At 38.3% G+C, this 15,234-nt stretch overlaps 1 long non-coding RNA gene across 1 annotated transcript; it reads left to right on the plus strand.

Moving 5' to 3' along the window:
- Nucleotides 1-8,143: 8,143 nt before the first annotated feature.
- LOC138844838 (uncharacterized) lies at nucleotides 8,144-11,584 on the plus strand. The gene is made up of 3 exons (XR_011381205.1): nucleotides 8,144-8,227; nucleotides 9,746-9,822; nucleotides 11,157-11,584. It is a non-coding gene; the product is annotated as an uncharacterized lncRNA (long non-coding RNA).
- Nucleotides 11,585-15,234: the final 3,650 nt, after the last annotated feature.

Here is a 15,234-nt window from a genome sequence, read left to right on the forward strand (position 1 = left end):
AACAAGTTTGGGGTGTTGTTCTGCAAAAATATGAAATGATAATAAATTAATAATGAACAGAATATACTAAAATGTTCAAAGGGGGTTAACAGTCTGGAACAAATAGAATAAACATTCACATGGGTGAAAAATACAAGAGAATAATGTGATCATTTAGAGTAAATGTTAAAAAACATGTAATAAAATTCATCATTGGGCCATAAACACACAACAACTAATAGAATATTAAAATAGCAACTTCCACATTCCAACTAAGATTGTATAAAATGAACCTATGACAGCATAATTACTACAGAACATTGCAAGCTTTTTTCCTGGGAACAGATCTAGACAAGTCTATCTTTTCTCATTGTTTCTCTCCAACTTCATCTTGGAAGTATAATCAGGTAAATAAAACAACAAAAAAGGAAATATTAGGTAGAAATTTTTGATAAACTTTTAAGCAACAAAATTGTTAATATATTGGATGATACTATTGTATACAGAGAAAATACAACATAATCCCTAGATAAATAAAACTGATAAGAGAATAAGCTTACTAGGTATAAAATAAATACATAAAAATCAACTGGGTTACTATGTACCAGCAAGAAACAAATAGAAAACATTTTAAAGGACAAAACACAGACTAGAAATCAAATGCTTATAAGAGAAATGAAACAAAAAACTAACCTACATAATATTTTTAGTCTTAAAATCAATATAAAAAATTGTCAAACAACCTAATAAAATAAACTGTGAATACAAAGAAAAAGAAAGGCCCACAGTCCAGCCAACATTTTGTAAATTGTAGCTCATGTGAAGCAGGTTACTGCAAGCGCAGGATCATGAGATCTCAGTAGGATTGTGATCACTGGAGGGAGGGAGGGAGGGAGAGGGAGGATCCAAGGAGGTGGGACCATCGAGAGGGGAAAGTGCCTCCTACCGCCAGAAGAGTTGCCATCTGAGAGAAGCAGGCAGCTTAAGTCCAAGCTTCTCCCCTCTCCAGGAACAGCCTCAAGGAACCTTAACGGGATTCTGATTGGCTACACCTTTTCTGACGTCGTGCATTCTTGCCGGTTGGGCAAATTGTTCAATCAAGGCGCCCAGGGGCATCATTGGGGAACCACGTGCGATATTATTTTTTTGGCACCGCTGTACTCAACTCCCCGGATCTGCTCCTGAGAGAGGCCTTAGCTGGCTCCGTCGCTCTGCAAATTTCGGTCATCACAAGATCCCTCAAGAGGGCGCCTGGATATCACGGAAGCAAGGAAATGGTGAGTGTGTTGGGCCAGTTTGCTCGAATTGAGCAGGTAGCTGGGCCCCTCAGCATTCTGTCCTGTTCCTGCACACAGAAACTTCTGGTCAGTGCTGGAGGCCCTCTGGATAGGCGCACGTCTCCCTAAATAGTGTGGTAGGATGAGAGGTCCTCAGAGGGAGTATGTCTGCAGATATGCTATTCACTGGGGGGAATCTGCTGTTATCGGTAGGATCCTTAAACCTTCCTCTCATACCAGGGGTGATCTGGTCCCCCTGAGTTGGGAAACAAGATTTCTAGTCCATGACCCTGACCTCTCAGCATGGCTCTTCCTCGGGATCTTAATCTGTATTCTCTTGTTAATAACACAGTATCAGACTGGGTAAGTTACAAAGAAATGGTTTTATTTGGCTCAAGGACTTGGTCCCAGGTTTTAGGGGTAACATCTGGTGCTGGCCTTCTTATTGGCAAAGGCCTAGCACAAGAACCATGTGGACCAATAAAGCTGAGTATAGGAGAGGCTAATGTAAAGTGACTGCTGAAACAGACCCCTGGAGGTAAACCTGCAACCCATTAATCACATGAAAGAATTGATCCTAATCACCTCCTCTAAGGTTCCACATGATCTCATCTCTTACTATGATAACTTGGATTAAATTTCCCCATAGGTTTCAAAGGGGACAAACCATTATCTGTGGAAATAAATCTTAAATATCTGCATTCAGCCCCACGTTGTCAAATGGCACCTTCCCCTCTGAAGTTCCCAAAACTATTAAATATTTTCTGCCATGATACCTTTCATTCAGCTTCAGTATTTCAGCATTTTTCCAAAGAACCAGCAGCATTTTTCCACAGGAATCAAAAATGGTTTGTTTTCTATTTGTGAAGATTTCACATAAGAAGAAAGTGGAGAAAACCTATTTATCATTCTCATGTAAAAACTCTGCTTTGGTGGATGTTTAGAGCAGTGTTGCATCCATTCTTCAGCTAAAATAGAATATTACAAAAACAAGTGACAGTCACACGTGAATTTAATTGAAAAGGAGAGGCAAGGCATCTGATTGGGACCATCACTCCTTACCAGAGTGCAGTCCCAACAGCGAGTTACACAGTTTTTTACAGTATTCTTCCACTAAGGCTCACAATTTCAAACCCCTGGTATGCAGTGAACAATAAAAAAAAAAAACAGAATATGGTTGTAAGATAACAGTTAGCAATAACAAACCCAGGAACAATAACAACTCTAAAATATGGTTGCAAGATAACAGTGCAGGACACATTTCTCTCAACTTATTTCCTTGGAATTTTGGCCCACATAGTTTTATAAGATACACCCTTAGCCATTAGCAAGCAAAGCTAATATGTACAGAAGCAAGAGATCTGCAATCATATCTTAGCCACACTCACTCCATTTTGATTTTGACTCTACAGCAGGTGTTAAGATGTCACTTCAGATGTCCATATCCCATATCAGAGTATCAGCCTTCCTTCCAATCCACTTTGCTGCTATTACACACTCTTGTAAGCAGTGGATGATGGCCTAAGTACTTGGGTCTCTATCACCCATATGGGAGACCCAAATTCAGTTTCTGGCTTCTGGCTTCAGCCTGGTCCATCCCTTCAGCCTGGTCATCGTTGTTGCATGCATTTGAGAAGTGAATCGATGAAGGAGAGAAAAAAATCTTTCTTTTTTTCTGTCTATTTCTCTGCATTTCAAATGAGTAAAATAATTTTAAAAAATATTTGCACATGTCCTTTTAGCTACCATAAATGCAGATATCTCATCATGAATGTCATTGGCTTGTTCCCTTGGAAAGTTTACAAGGTGGTGTCTTATCAATGCTCCCTTCACTCTTTTCCTTGTCCTAAGTTTCAAAACTGTGTGAGTGGTGATCTAAGATGCTCCCAGTGGCTCAGTCCCTAGGACTGTGCAGTTTAACCCTAGCTCATTCTTTCTGGAAGAAAGCAAGGTAGTAGCTTATGCCCTAAGCCTGAGAATTAGCTGTAGTATATCCTTGATCTGAAGAGCTAACCCATAGGGACATTAAGATTCTCCTCTCACAAGAACATTCTCATTCCTGGGAGACATGTTAGTATCTGCTCATTCAGTCATATATCTTCCATCCACTGGTTCACTCCCCAAATGGCCAGCAACTGCCATAGCTGGGCTAATCTGAAGTCATGAGCCTGGAGTTCATTGAGGTCTCATGGTGGGACAGGGGCCTAAGGACTTGACATCCTCTGCTATTTACTCAGGTTCATCACTAGGGAGCTGGATTGGAAGTGGAGCAGCCAGGACCTTCTCTCTCTCTCTCTCTCTCTCTGACTCTGCAACTCTGCCTTTCAAATAAATAAATAAATCTTTAAAAAAATCATGAAGAGCTACTACAAATAGCTATACATCAATAAATTGGAAAATCCTAGAAGAAATGGAATGTTTTATGGACACATACAATCTACCAAAATTGACTCCCAAAGACATAGAAAACCTAAATAGGCCAATAACCAAGATGGAGATTGAATCAGTAATAAAGACCTTTTAACAAGGAAAAGCCCGGAACCAAATGGCTTCACTGCTGATTTAAAAAAATTATTTAAGGTATACAAATTTCATGTATTTCATATATATTGACTTAGGAACATATTGGTACTTTTCATCCCACCCTCCCTCCTCCTCTCTCTCCTTTCCCAGTCTTAATTTTTATAAAGATCTATTTTCATTTTACTTTATACTCATAAGATTAACCCTGCACTAAGTAAAGAGTTCAACAAATAGTGAATGGTACTGATCTTAAAAGTTCTTTCTCAGTCATGACATTGTCTGTGTATATAAAGGCTATAGATTTTTCTCTTTACTTAATGTATACTAAACTGATCTTCTGTATATTAAGAGAATTGAAAATGAATCTTGATGTGAATGGAAGGGGAGAGGGAGTGGGAAAGGGGAGGGTTGCAGGTGGGAGGGACATTATGGAGGGGAAGCCATTGTAATCCATAAGTCGTACTTTGGAAATTTATATTCATTCAATAAAAGTTAAAAAAAATTTAAAAAAAAAGGCTATAGATTTTTCTGTTGATTTTATATCCTGCCACTTTACCAAACTCTTTTATGAGTTCCAGTAGTCTCTCAGTGGAGTCTTTTGCATCTCCTATATATAGGATCATGTAATCTGCAAATAAGAATAGTTTTACTTCCTCTTTTCTGATCTGTATCTCTGTGATTTCTTTGGCTTGCCTAAGGTTTTAGCTAGAGCTAAACCTTTAGGACTAGATTAAATAACAATGGTGAGAGTGGGCATTCTTGTCTGGTTCCAGATCTTAGCAGGAATTCTGCCAGCTTTTACCTTTTCAATAGGATACTGGCCATGGGTTTGTCATATATTGCCTTGATTGTGTTGAGGAATGTCCCTTCTACAACCATTTTGCTTAGGGTTTTCATCATGAAAGAATATTGTATTTTATCAAATGCTCTTCCTGTATCTATTGAGATAATCATATGATTTTTCTTCTTCAGTTTTCTAATGTGGTGTATCACATTAATTGATTTGTGAATGTTGAATCATCACTGAATACTGGGATAAATCCCACTTGGTCATGATGAATGATTTTTCTGATGTTTTGTTGGATTCAATCAGCTATTTTGTTGAGGATTTTTGTGTCTATGTTCATTAGGGATATTGATCTATAGTTCTCTTTCTGTTGCATCTTTTCCAGGTTTAGGCATTAAGATGATGTATGCTTCATAGAAGGAGTTTGGGATGATTCACTCCTATTTGTTGGAATTAGTTCTTTTTAAAAAATCTGCTAGAATTCAGCAGTGAAGCTGTCTGGTCCTAGGCTTTTCTTTGTTGGGAGCATCTTTATTACTTATTCAATTTCCATCTTGGTTATTGGTCTATTTAGGTTTTCTATATTTTCATGACTCAACTTTGGTAAATTGTATGTATGTTTCTAGGAATCTATCCATTTCTTCTAAGTTACCTGGTTTGTTGGCATACTGATCTTTTAATAGTTTCTGATGATTCTTTTTATTTCTATGATATCTGCTGTTATATTTCCTTTTCCATCTCTGATTTTATTGATTTGGGTCTCTTTCTTCTTCTTCTTCTTCTTCTTCTTCTTCTTCTTCTTCTTCTTCTTCTTCTTCTTCTTCTTCTTCTTCTTCTTCTTCTTTTTGGTTAGTTGTGCCAATGGTGTATCTTTTTAAAAAAACATCTTTTTATTTCACTTTTTTTTGTATTTTTTTTTCAGTTTTGTTTCTTTTCTAATTTTAATTATTTCTTTCCTCCTACTTGTTTTGAGTTTGGTTTGTTGTTGATATTCTAGGTCCTTGAGATGCATGGATAGCTCATTTATTTGGTACCTTTTCAGTTCCTGGTGGCACCGATTGCTATGAACTTCCCTCTTAACACTGCTTTTGCTGTATCCCATAGGTTTTGATATGATGTATTATCACCTTCATTTGTTTGCAGAAATTTTTTGATTTCTTCAATGACCCACTGTTCATTCAAGAGCTTGTGGTTCAGTCTCCATGTGTTTATATATGTTCTAGAGATTCTTGAGTTGTTGATTTCTAGTTTTATTCCATTGTGGTCAGAGAAGATGCATGGAATAATTTTTTTTTTGAATTTGCTGAGACTTGCTTTGTGGCCTAGCATATTATCTATCCTAAAGAAAGTTCCATGCACTGATGAGAAGAATATGTATTCTATAGTGTCAATTAACTTTATTGTTCCCTGCTAATTTTCTGTCTGGATTATATGTCCATTGCTGAAAGTGGAGTATTGAAATCTCCCATTACTATTGTATTGAAGTCTGTCTACCTTTAGGTCTATTAACATTTTTTAAGTAGCCAGGTGCCCTGTAATGGGTGTATATACATTTATTGTGGTCACATCTTCTTCTTGGTTTGATCCCTTAATTATTACATAGTGCCTTTCTTAATCTCTTTTAACAGTTTTTATGTTAAAGTCTATTGTCTCTGATTTTAGGATGGCAACACAAGCTGTTTTTTGGTTTCTATTACCATCGATTATCTTTTTCCATCATTTCAGTTTCAATCTGCTTGTATCTTTGTTGATGAGATGTTTTTCTTGTTAAGTAGAAAATAGATGGCTCTTGTTTTACAGTCATTCAGCCAGTTTGTATATTTTAACTGAAGAATTGAGGCTATTTACATTCAAAGTGACTATTGGTAAATGGTAACTTGGTTCTGCCATTTTCCAAAAATATTCCTGTTGTTGACTTTGGATTTCTTTTGTACTTTTCCTGGTGGGTTTTCTGCCTTCTCATTCTTTCATAATGCTGGCTATCTTTCTGTGTTTCTGTGTGTAGCATATCCTTAAGCATCTTTGGTAGGCTGGACAAGTGTTGCCAAATTCTTGCAGTTTCTGTTTGTTATGGAAGATCTTCATTTCACCTTCATTCATAAATGCGAACTTTTCAGGGTATAATATTCTGGGTTGACAGTTTTTTCTTTTAAGATTTGGACTCTATCTCACCATTCCCTTTTATCCTGTAGGGTTTCTGATGAGAAGTCAGCTGTGAGTCTAATTGGCGAGCCTCTCAGAGTAATCTGATGTTTCTCTTGTGCACATTTTAGAATCTTTTCTTTATGTTTCACTGTAGAAAGTTTGACTACAATGTGTGGTAGTGAAGATCTTTTCTGGTCCTGTCTGTTAGGAGTTCTATGTGCTTCCTCTATTTGAACATCCCTTTCTTTCTCCAAATTGGGGAAGTTTTCTGTAATTATTTCACTAAATAGGTTTTCTATTCCCTTCTCTCTTTCCACTCATTCAGGAACTCCTAAGATGCACATGTTGGGTCATTTGAGAGTATCTCATAAATCTCCAACACTGTTTTTATGTTTTCTAATTTCTTTTTGTTTTATTTATTTATTTATTGCCTGATTGTAAGATTTCTGAAAGTTTGTCTTCTAGTTCAGATATTCTTTCTTCTGCCTCATCAAGTCTGCTGTTAAGGCTTTCCACCACTTTTTTATTTGATCCATTGAAATTTTCATTTCTAAAATTTCATTTTGATTTCTCTTTAAGTTCTCAATTTCTTAGGAAAAAATTTTCATTCATGTCATGTATCATTTTCTTTTGTGGATTTGCTTCTGATTTTTTTTTTGAGTGACTCATCCTATGATTAATTTTCTAAATTCCATTTCTGACATTTCCTTGATCTCTACTTTAGCATTCTAATGTTGAAATGTTGTGTTCCTCTGGGAGGGTCATGGTGACTTCCTTATTCTAGTTTCTTGCATTTTGGTTCTTATTTTTCAGCATTTGTGGAGTTGATTTTTAATTTTTCCTTTTGTTGGTTTTTGTCTTTGAGGTATGCTTCTGTGGCTTCTTGGAATGTCTGCCCTTCCAGTGACTAACAGGAAGTATATGGTGAGTGTGGCCAAGGGGCTCTGGCCAATGTTTTAGGGTGGGGCAAGTTTCCAGGGTAACACCTAAGTTCCAGGAGCAAGGGGGAAATCAATACCCAGCTATGCTCTACGCCTTTACTTGTAGCCACCGAGTCCCCATGGTCTCAGCACTCAAGTCTCCCACAGTTGTTGAGTCCAGAGGACACTGCTGGCACAGGTACCCCTCTGTCCTTCATTGCTGTCCAGCTGCCTCCCAGCCCAGCTCTGAGTCAGTGGGGGCTGTGGGCCACACCCACTGTTTGAAGTTCTGGATCACACACACCCTAGAGTCACTGGCTGAATGCCTGCCTGCCACTGCTGCCAGCACTAACTTCAAGTGTCCTGTCTCAGTGAGCTGTTATGTGTACACCTGCAGGCTTCTGTAGTTTTGCCCTGTTTTAAAATGGCACCTGCCCTCTCTCAGCTGGATCACAGTTTCTGTTTTGGAGTGATTCGTTGGAATTGGACAACCCTCTACACTTGCACTAGGACCACTGACAACTGCCAGCAACTACCAGGACCCTGGACTCCAGTCTGGACACACACCATATTCTCTCTCTGCTCTAACCTCATGGGTTGGTACAGTCTATCCTCCCTCCATCTCAAGAATGCTGCCAGCTCTGGCTTTCCATAGCTTTGGCTCTCCGCCCTCTCTGGCTGCATGTCAGCACTCACTATGCAGGTTCAGGCCATTTCCCCTCCTCCCATGGGGCTTCCTGGGTGTTTTTCTCTCCAATTCTCCACCAAGAGTGTACCTCCTACACTATTCTCTTCACTGTTTCTCCCTAGCCTTTGAAGCATGCCACTCCCTAATTCTCCATTTTTTTCTTCTTCTGGTCCTCCTACTGATTTTGGGTTTGGTTTGTTCTTGTTTCTCTAGATCCTTGAGATGTATTGTTAGATCATTTAATTTTTGCCTTTCTAACTTGTTGATGTAAGCACTGATTGCTATAAACTTCCCTCAACACTACTTTTTCAGTATCCCATAATTTTTGATATGTTATATTGTCATCTTCATTTGTTTTCCAGAATTTTTTGAATTCTTTTCTGATTTTTCCATGACCTACTGTTCATTTAGGAACATGTTGTTCAGCCTCCATGTGTTTGCATGTTTTCTCACATTTCTTTAGTTAGTTAATTTCCAACTTCATTCCATTGTAGTCAGAAAAGATGCATGATATTATTTCAGGTATTTTTTGATTTATGGAGACCTGCTTTATGGCCTAGCATATGATATATCCTAGAGAAAGTTCCATTCACTGATGAAAAGAATGTGTATTCTTCAGTTTGGGGATGGCATGTTCTGTAGATAACAGGTCCATTTGGTCCATGGTGTAAATTTGTTCTGTTGTTTCTTTTTTTTGCCTAGTTGATTTGTCCACTGATGAAAGTGGTGTGTTGAAGTGTCTCATTATTGTATTAGAGTCTGTGTCTCCCTTTAGATCCATTAACATTGCTTTTAGAGACCCAGATGCACTAGTATTGGGACATGTACATTTATTGTAATCACATCTTCCTATTGAATTGATCTTTAATAATAACATAATGCTATTCTTTGCCTTTTTACAGTTTTTGTGCTACTCCTGATAATTTTTGCTTTCCATTAGCATGGGATACCTTTTTCCATCCTTTCACTTTGAGTCTGTTTGTATCGTTGTTAGTCATATATGTTTCTTACAGGCAGCAAATAGAGGAATTTTTTTTGAAATCCATTCAGCCAGTTTGTACCTTTTAATTGGAGAATGTAGGGCACTTCTATATGATTATTATTGATAAGTAAGGAGTTTGCCCTGCCATTTTCCCATAACTATTCCTATTGTTTGGTTTGGCATTCCTTTGTACTTTTACTAGATTTTCTGCCTTCACATGCTTTCATAATGATGACTACCTTTCTGTTTCTCTGTGTAGCACATCCTTTTAAAGCATCATTTACAAATCTGGATGAGTGGTGACAAGTTCTTTCAATTTCTGTTTGTTATGAAAGGTCTTTATTTCACCTTCACTCATAAATGAGAGATTTGCATGGTATAGTATTCTGAGTTGACAGTTTTTTTCTTATAAGACTTAGACTACAACTCTCCATTCTTTCCTAGCCTATAAGGTTTCTGATTCGAAATCAACTGTCCATCTAATTGGAGATCCTCTGAAGGCAATATGGCATTTCTCTCAGGTACATTTTAAAATCCTTTTTTTATATTTTCCTGTTGAAAGTTTGACCACCATGTGTCATGCTGAAGATCTTTTCTGGTCATGTCCATTAGGAGTTCTATGTGCTTCCTGTACTTGATTGTCCCCTTTTCTCCAAATTAAGGACGTTTTTATTTATTACCTCACTGAATAGACATTTTAATTGATTCTGTCTTTCCACACCTTTAGGAAATCCTAAAACCCATATGTTTGTTTATTAAATAGTATCACAGAGGCTGGCACCATGGGTCAATAGGCTAATCCTCCGACTTGTGGCACTGGCACACCAGGTTCTGGTCCTGGTCGGGGCACCAGATTCTGTCCCGGTTGCCCTTCTTCCAGGCCAGCTCACTGCTGTGGCCCAGGAGTGCAGTGGAAGATGGCCCAAGTGCTTGGGGCCTGCACCCGCATGGGAGACCAGGAGGGGCACCTGGCTCCCAACTTCAGATCAGTGCAGCGCACCAGCTGCAGCAGCCATTGGAGGGTGGACCAACGGTAAAGGAAGACCTTTCTCTCTGTCTCTCTCTCTCTCTCACTGTCCACTCTGCCTGTCAAAAAAGAAAAAAAGAAGAAAAAAAAGGAAATAGTATCACAGTAGTTTTTTTCAGATAGAGTTTTTGCCCATTGAGGATGCCTGGGAAGGTTAGCTTTTGCTGGCTGAGAAAGGGTTTATGAATTTGAGAGTTTATTTGAGAATGTAGTTATAAGAAACAAATTATTTGGCTTTCTACTTATTGTCTAGCACAGAGATTTTAAGGCCTTTATAATTTCCTGAGTAATAGGTATAGCTCTGATCCTTCATAACACACCCCTTTCTGGCAATAACTGTGAGCTCACTATACAACTTCAGAATGGAGAGAGTTGACCATAAACAGCAAACATGCTTGGGTCTGGCATCTTCAAGTTCTCTTCTAGCTCTAGATGGGATCAGAATTGAACTGTCTGATAATTAGTAGGTGTTGGAGAACTGGGTTGGTGTTCAGGAAGCATGACAACTTTGGTGTTAGAAGTGACATCCAAAAAGATTCCAGGGCAGGCACTATGTTGCAGTAATTTAAGCTGTTACCTGCAGCACTCACATCCCTTATGGGTCTCAGTTCAATTCCCAGCCGCCCCATTTCTGATCCAGCTCCCTGCTAATGTGACTTGGAAAGCAGCAGAGGGTGCACCCATGTGGGAGACCTCTAAGTTTAGTCTGAAGTGAATATAGCTATTTTGGGTTACTTTGGACTATTGTTCTAATGGTCTATCTTTCTGCATATTTTATATTTAATTTGTGTCTTTATATTTATGTTACTTTTATAATACTTATTTGAGATCTTGCTGCTGCTGAGTGTGGGCACCAGAAGATCATGGAAAAACTCCACCTTGAGACTCCGACCAACACTGCTTGGCACCCAGTGCTTACCTCATCGATGAACATGTACTCCCATTTTGCCACTACTCAAGCTCTGTGAAGTTCCACAGCCACCATAGCCTTCAGAATGAAATTAGAAATGCTAAGGGGCCACTGTCATCACCAAGCCAAAGAATAAAGGTAAGGAGGTAAATAAAGCCACAGAGATTAGAACAAGAATTCATTTTATCTAAGTGGAAGTCAACATTTTACATTTCAGCTTTTTTAAGATTGTCCAGTTTGGATTTTGGCTTCTACCCTTAAAGAAGTTTCAAATTTCATTAACATTATTATAATTTATTAAAGCAGAATGATTTATTTCTAAGGTATTTGTTTCTTTGAAAACTGATAATGCTAAGTGACCTTAAGTAAAATGTTAAACTCACCTTATTCTTGTGATGTAATGGAGCTTACGGGTAGAAGATTACATCTATTTTTAAAAAATGCATTACTGCCTTTTCTGCTTTGACTACTCTCACAAAGTAAATAGATGTTTTGAGTAAGTCATTTTCTTGGCCCCAAGGGCTATTTTTTTTAACTTTTATTTAATGAATATAAATTTCCAAAGTACAGCTTATGGATTACAATGGCTTCCCCCCATAACGTCCCTCCCACCCGCAACCCTCCCCTTTCCCACTCCCTCTCCCCTTCCATTCACATCAAGATTCATTTTCGATTCTCTTTATATACAGAAGATCAATTTAGCATACATTAAGTAAAGATTTCAACAGTTTGCTCCCACACAGAAACATAAAGTGAAAAATACTGTTTGAGTACTAGTTATAGCATTCAATCTCAATGTACAGCACACTAAGGACAAAGATCCTACATGAGGAGTAAGTGCACAGTGACTCCTGTTGTTGACTTAACAAATTGACACTCTTGTTTATGGCATCAGTAATCACCCTAGGCTCTTGTCATGAGCTGCCAAGGCTATGGAAGCCCCCTGAGTTCACTGACTCTGATCATATTTAGACAAGGCCATGGTCAAAGTGGAAGTTCTCTCCTCCCTTCAGAGAAAGGTACCTCCTTTGATGACCCATTCTTTCCACTGGGATCTCACTCGTGGAGATCTTTCATTTAGGTTTTTTTTTTTTCCCCCAGAGTGTCTTGGCTTTCCATGCCTGAAATACTCTCATGGGCATTTCAGCCAGATCCGCATGCCTTAAGGGCTGATTATGAGGCCAGAGTGCTGTTAGGACATTTGCCATTCTATGGGTCTGCTGTGTATCTCACTTCCCATGTTGGATCATTCTCTCCCTTTTTTATTCTATCAGCTAGTATTCGAAGACACTATTCTTGTTTATATGATCCCTTTGGTTCTTAGTCCTATCATTATGATCAATTGTGAACAGAAATTGATCAGTGGGACTAGTGAGATGGCATTGAATTGGAATCCCCTGGTATGTTTCTAACTCTACCATTTGAGGTAAGTCAGCTTCAGCATGTCCCGAATTGCACATCTCTTCCCTCTCTTATTCCCACTCTTATATTTAACAGCGATCACTTTTCAGTTAAGTTTCAGCACTTAAGAAGAATTGTGTATTGATTACAGTATTCAACCAAAAGTATTAAGTAGAACAAACAAAAAAAATACTAAGAGGGATAACATATTAAGTTGCTCATCAACAGTCAGGGCAAGGGCTGATCAAGTCACCGTTTCTCATAGTGTTCATTTCACTTTAACAGGTTTCCTTTTTGGTGCTCAGTTAGTTGTCACCTATCAAGGAGAACAAGTGATATTTGTCCCTTTGGGATTGGCTTATTTCACTCAGCATAATGTTTTCCAAATTCCTAACAGGGATCACTTTTCAGTTAAAATTTAAACACCTAAGAATAATTGTGTGTTAATTACAGAGTTCAACAAATGGTACTAGAACGTTAAATATTAATAGAAAACCTTTGAGGATTTATTTAAAGATTATCTTCATTGGTAATCTAAACCTAAAATGTTACGCTCCTGTACATAAAAAATATTCTGCTAAATTTATGGTATAGATCCTTCCAAGTTTTTTTTTAAGATTATTTATTTGAAAGGCAGCAGAGAGATAGGGGCAGGGGCAGAGGCAAAGGCAGAGGCAGAGGCAGAAATAGTGATAGTGATAGTGATAGAGATAGAGAGAGAGAGAGAAAGAGAGAAATCTTCCATCTGCTGGCTCACTCCCCAAATGGCTGCAATGGCTGGAGGGGGGTGGATCTGAAACTAGGAAACAGGAGCTTCTTTCAGGTCTCCCATGTGGGTGCAGGGGCCCAAGCAATGGCAGAGAGCTGGATTGGAAGTGGAACACCCAGGACTCAAACCAGTGCCCATATGGGATGCTGGCACTGCAGGCAATGGTTTAACCTGCTTTGCCACAGTGCCAGACCCTCCAAGTTTTTTTTTCTTTTTTATCAAGAGTATATGGCCTCAGGTGGAATAAGGACATGAGCCTCAGCCATTTTCCCTCATTGCACAAAAGCTAAAACTTTGGAATGTATTCCTTGCCCTTGAAACTCAATTGGGTCTCACACATTGCCTTCATACCTGACCCCTTACAGCCACCTGAAAGACCAGTTGCTCTGAACACCTGAAAGACCATTTGCAGGAAATCCCCTCTGCCGGCTGTTCCCACCTACCCCACCCCCAACCCCAGTCCTCCTAAAATATAAAAAGGTCTGGCCCCTGGGGGTCAGGGTCTTCTGCCACAAGCTCCATCAATGTGCATTCAGGCAGTTGGTCACTCACCTCTATGGATTTATTTTCGCTGAATGAAATCAGTCTGGCTGTAAATTTGTACACTGCCTCCTCTCTATTCTGTGCCTTGTTTCCTAACATTTTGGTGCCCCATGTGAGGAGGCACCAATATGCAACTCTTTTCCTAACAGCCTCTGCATATGTGATAAAGTTCCTGTTTAGGGATGGTGCCTCTCAGATTGTAGTTTCTTTTACTTAACTCCTCAAATAAATATAGTTTGTCTCAAGTTTCTAAATTTACAACTATGGTCTCAATTCATGTATTTGCTAATGATATATATTTTTCTTGCTTAGGTAGTAACCTCCCAGTCTAGTTCTGTTGTATACTAGAAAATCTCAAATCATAATTCAAATATTTGAGGTAAAGTTATCAACATTATTTGCAGGAATTACTTTATTAACTTGTATTCAATGTGGAAATAGTATAGTTCTATTGATTTTATTGCACTTCAAGTAAGGAATGGAAGTGGTACTCAAAAATTTGTTTTTAACCTTTTGGTTATACTCTTTGATCCCTATAATATGATACTTTATGCAGTGCTCAGAAATAGAAAAATATTTGAAAAATCTTAAAATAAAATGCTTATTTGAGGGCAAGCATTGTGGTGCAAAGGCTTAGGCCATATGGGTACTGATTTGAGACTTGGCTGCTTCACTTATAATCCACATCCCTAATAATATGCCTGGGAAACCAGCATAGGATAACCCAAGTGCTTGGGCCCCTGCCACCAACATGGGTGACTCATGGCTTTAGCCTGGTCCAGCCCCAGCCATTGCAGCCACTTGGGGAGTGAACCAATAGATGGAAGATCTCTCTGTCTCTCCTTCTATCTAGATAAGTCTGTTTTTCAAATAAATAAAATATTTTAAAAATTAAAATACTAATTTTAATGTTTATCTTAAATTCACAAAAATTGATTGCATTTAGTACATAGAAATGATGGTTGAAAATATTTGCATAATGTAAAATGGATAAACCAAGGTAATTGCCACATGCATTCTATCATACACCTATTCTTTACATTGGAGCTATTTAAAATGTAATCTCTTATTTACTTTCTATAGTCAAATGCATTGTCATTAACTACTGTCACCATGATGTATGCCAGACCTCTTCTGAGTTTTTTCCAATGCAAATGAAATGTGTTTTCCTTTGACCGATATGTCCTCAAACCCCTCATATGTCTTTATATTTGTTTATTTAAAATATATTCATTTATTTAAAAGGCAGAGTGACATAAAGAAAGGGAGAGACAGAGAGAGAG

Source organism: Oryctolagus cuniculus, chromosome 12 (genome assembly GCF_964237555.1).
Source record: "Oryctolagus cuniculus chromosome 12, mOryCun1.1, whole genome shotgun sequence".
NCBI lineage: Eukaryota > Metazoa > Chordata > Mammalia > Lagomorpha > Leporidae > Oryctolagus > Oryctolagus cuniculus.